Here is a 5,000-nt window from a genome sequence, read left to right on the forward strand (position 1 = left end):
GCGAAACAAAATAAGCCCACGTCATCAAATGCTGTAGCGTTTCCTCTACGACTAGCGAGGCGCTACCAAAAATACCTTCTCTATCGCTCCCTTGACTGAAATACACTGCAGATGGGACACTAAACCAGATTGAAATATGACACACTGGCCTCCTGCAGCATCACAGTGTCTTACGCCTATTTACGGCTCTCGTCCAGGAACTGACAGACCACAGACACTTGGACAGAGATGAATGAGACGAACAGCAGTGGAGATTTTTTTAGTCATTTTAGCAGACGCTTTTATCCAAATAATGGATATACATTTACATCTACACTGATGGCACACTGCACATCAGGAGCAATTAGGGGTTCAGTGTCTTGCTCAAGGACGCTTCGACAGTGAGGAATCGAACTAGCAAACCTTCTGATTACTAAACGACTTCTCTACCTCAGGTACCATTGTCGCCCCGTGGAGATAGAAGGACCAAAGAACAGACAGTGTGGCAGAAGCACTGCTTCAATTCATCGTCGTTCCCATAGACGGTCCCTGTCCATACATTCTTCTCATCAACAAAATTAGAAATCAACAGAAGTTAATTTGAAGGTTTAACCTCTCTGAATAGGAGCCTTAAATCTGTGTCTAACACAAATGGCATAAAAATTGTAATTATGAGAAATCGTTATCGGCTTGATAGTTGTAGTGCATCCTGTTGTTGTTATACTTAGGCCAGGTTGTTGGGTATGAGTACTTGTATGTGTTAGTGTGAGGTTTGCCCGCTGTGGGAAGTCCCTAACCAATAGCATATTAGCATATTAACAATAGCATATGAACCTATTTTCCTGAACTAAAACTTTAAAAAAAAAAATCTGTCTACATACGCAGCCAAAGGTAGAACTTCCTCTACTAACAAACACTTTGATCATCGATTAATCAAATTATTTGTATTAATCGATTCGTTGAATAGTTCCTAAATTAAATGTTCTATAATCTATACATATTTATATATAAGTTTATGCACTAATCGTGCTGTATCTATTCAACCGATGTTATAAAGAAATCATAAGACATCATATTCAATGCATTAATACATTAACTGATTCTGTTATTAAAGGAATTTGAACAGCTCGGTTTGGTATAGTGTAACATTTAACGGACTTCTCAGGATCACATTCGCATCACTTCACGTATGGCTTAGCATGACAACATTAATGAGTCCATCTGTGCAGATGTTTAAAATCCCTAGGGGAAACACTGATGAAACTTCAACGTTAAGCATAGGGTTTAATAAAACAATCTGTTCAGCCAAATTTCACATCATTGCACAAGTTGCTTTGAAGTAAGAAATAGCACAATCTCATGGGTTAATTACCACAAGATTTACATTCAGCGTCTGTGACGACACAAAAGTCGTTTGTGCCTGTTTTCCCATCACTCGTTATCTGCATATGTACACAGCATTGTTGGAACATAGCATAATCAGTGCAGTAAGTCACTTTTCATTTTTCAGTTTATAGCTTTATAGTTTTCAGTTTATATAAAACTAAAATGAAGGGTTTAGTCTAATTACAACTCATTGTGAGTGGGTGACAAACTAAATGTCGATATGGAAATGGCCACTTGAAGTCGGTCATACTCCAAGTTTTGGCGCCTAGACTTAAATGTTTTTTAGATTTTGTCTCTCATTACAGGTGCGTCATGAACTCTAGGTGGTCCATAGATTTTGAGAGAACCTTGTTTCTTTGCCTAATTAGCTAGTGTATGCATGCAGCGACATGCTTAATGACATAACTAATTAGTTAGTTGTTGGAGCCCGTACCACAACCACCATACCCATCCCCGCCTGGAGAAAAAACAACCTGACAGACATCATCAAAGTGTAGCGGTAACCATGGCAACGGTGCCGAGCCGCACCCCCTTCCCGGATTTGCTCGTTTGTTTTTTCTCTTTTTTTTTATGTGCAGTGACCTCACGGTGGTGACAAGAATGTGAGGGGGGGGGGGTGGGGGGGGGGGGGGGGGGGGCGGTGCGGTGACCTGGGAGTGACAGAAAATAAATCAATTAATTAGGCACATGATGAATGGCCGTCAGGATCTCCATGGCAAGGGGCGGGACGCCATATGGAATTCAAAACACCACCACCGCCCGACGCCACGCTGGGAAAACACTCTAACGAAGGACAAAACTGACATCCATTTATTTAGCCGACCCCAAGACGTACTCAGTGTGATATACACACACACACACACACACACAAACACACACTCATACAGTATGATGATGCTAAAAGAGGTGTGTCTGTGTGTATGAGTGTGTGAGAGAGAGCGCGAGAGAGCGTAAAAGGGAGGGTGGGTGTGTGTGAGCGTGTGTGTGTGTGTGTGTGTGTGTGTGTGGTGTGTGTGTGTGTGTGTGTGTGTGTGTGTGTGTGTAAAAGAGAGAGTGTGTGTGATAGGACTGTAACACACAGCAGATGTTGCACATTAAAGTAGAATCCTAGAGTGGGGAGAATAAATGACATGGTAAAGGCATTTGCAACGATTCTAATGCTGTGTGTGTGTGAGTGAGTGTGAGCGTGAGCATGAACGTGAGCATGCGAATGTGAGTGTGTGTGTCCAGAATTATACAGAAGGGTGGTGCAAGACTTACTTCAGAATTGCACAATTCCCTTTTCCACCCAAAAACATGTGCTTTTTGCTTCCCCCTCAGTCTCTCTCTCTCTTTCTCCTCTCTATCTTCTCTTTCTTCACTCTCTCTCTTTTCTCTCTTCTCTCCTCTCTCTCTCTCTCTCTCATTTTTATAGATGGGGGCTCCCTGCAGGAGGCAGTGAAGTGATCATTTTCTGTCATCATCACCTTCACCTGCTGTCACCACAGGCAAATACTGCTGTGTGTGTGTGTGTGTGTGTGTGTGTGTGTGTGTGTGTGTATGTGTGTGTATGTGTGTGTATGTGTGTGTGTATGTGTGTGTGTGTGTGTGTGTGTGTGTGTGTGTGTGTGTGTGTGTGTGTGTGTGTGTGTATGTGTGTGTGTGTGTGTGTGTGTATGTGTGTGTGTGTGTGTGTGTGTGTATATGTGTGTGTGTGTGTATGTTGCTGAGAAATAGAGACAGGTTGCGAGACACAAGGACAACTTGGGAGAAGCAGAGACTAGTGAGACAGTGTGTTGTGTGTGTGTGTGCGTGTGTACGTGTGTGTGTGTGTAAGACCCAGATAAGAGCCGCTGCTCCAGAAGTCCACACTTGTCTGCCCTGATCAGGAGCTGGAAGGAGAGATGCCCCACCCCGCCTCACCCCCTTAGAGAGATGGCATCACCATAGTTACTCCTATCCTACCAAACACTGGGATGGCATCAACATAGTTACTGCCAAACACTGGGATGGCATCACCATAGTTACTCCCAAACACTGGGATGGCATCAACATAGTTACTCCCAAACACTGGGATGGCATCACCATAGTTACTGCCAATCACCATAGTAACTCATATCCTACCAAACACTGGGATGGCATCACCATAGTTACTCCTATCCTACCAAACACTGGGATAGCATCACCATAGTTACTGCCAATCACCATAGTAACTCATATCCTACCAAACGCTGGGATGGCATCACCATAGTTACTCCTATCCTACCAACGCTGGGATGGCATAACCATAGTTACTCCTATCCTACCAAACACTGGGATGGCATCACCATAGTTACTCATATCCTACCAACGCTGGGATGGCATCACCATAGTTACTCCTATCCTACCAAACACTGGATGGCATCACCATAGTTACTCCTATCCTACCAAACACTGGGATAGCATCACCATAGTTACTGCCAATCACCATAGTAACTCATATCCTACCAAACGCTGGGATGGCATCACCATAGTTACTTATATCCTACCAAACGCTGGGATGGCATCACAATAGTTACTCCTATCCTACCAAACACTGGGATGGCATCACCATAGTTACTCCTATCCTACCAAAACACTGGGATGGCATCACCATAGTTACTCCTATCCTACCAAACACTGGGAATATCACAGGGAGGTCAGTACACATTCTCCCACTGCACACACATGATGGGCATCACTGGGAAGCAAAGAAGCACATCTGGGCTCACAGACCATAATGGTACAGCTCTAGTGGGCCATTACCGACTGGCAGAGTACTGGGGGTGGGGGATACAGATTCATGCACACACACACACACACACACACACACACACACACACGTGCCACACATTAACTGACAATGTATCTTATAAAAATACAGTACCTCATATTGCCTATTGTCACAGTGTGTACGGCAGACAGAACCAATCTATTCCCATTTCAGACTAGACGAGTAGATCTCATGAATGGGAGAATGGGACACCGATCCAAGCTGATGGCAGACCTCCTTGCATGGCAAACTTCTGTTAATATGATTCACCATTCACCAAATACTACTTTTGGCAATCATTGTGGGGCCAGTCTGGAGCCCTGCTGCGGGTGTGTGTGACTGTGTGTGAAACAGAGAGTGCATGAAGTCTCTCTCCTGAGCACTGTGCAAGCACACACACACACACACACACACACACACACACACACACACACACACACACACACACACGTGAAACTGTTGTCTCAGATTCAACATTCAAGCTCACATGACTGAGCAAGGTGAGAGATTCCCTGCGTGTGTGTGTGTGTGTGTGTGTGTGTGTGTGTGTGTAGCCCGAGGCAGAGTGTGGGTGGCAGACAGTATGAGAGGTGAAGTCAGCGGAGCCGATAAAAACACTTCTCATTCCCAGTTTTACCAGCCAACGTGTGTGTGTGTGTGTGTGTGTGTGTGTGTGTGTGTGTGTGTGTGTGTGTGTGTGTGTGTGTGTGTGTGTGTGTGTGTGTGTGTGTCCATGAGTGTCCATGTGTGTGTGTGCACAGGCTCTTACTCATCATTCCCACATAAATTAACCAAAGGCTTTCTGTTGGTATCACTATCAGTTCAGAGCACATATACACACACACAGACACACAGACACACACAC

The 5,000-nt window shown here is 44.4% G+C and overlaps 1 protein-coding gene across 6 annotated transcripts in view; it reads right to left on the reverse strand.

Annotated features, from left to right (window-relative positions):
- Positions 1-5,000, reverse strand: part of gphna (gephyrin a) — an 87,992-nt gene that overhangs the window by 57,286 nt on the left and 25,706 nt on the right. The gene's annotated exons all lie outside the window — the stretch shown is intronic.

Source organism: Sprattus sprattus (genome assembly GCF_963457725.1).
Source record: "Sprattus sprattus genome assembly, chromosome: 13".
Classification (NCBI taxonomy): Eukaryota; Metazoa; Chordata; class Actinopteri; order Clupeiformes; family Clupeidae; genus Sprattus; species Sprattus sprattus.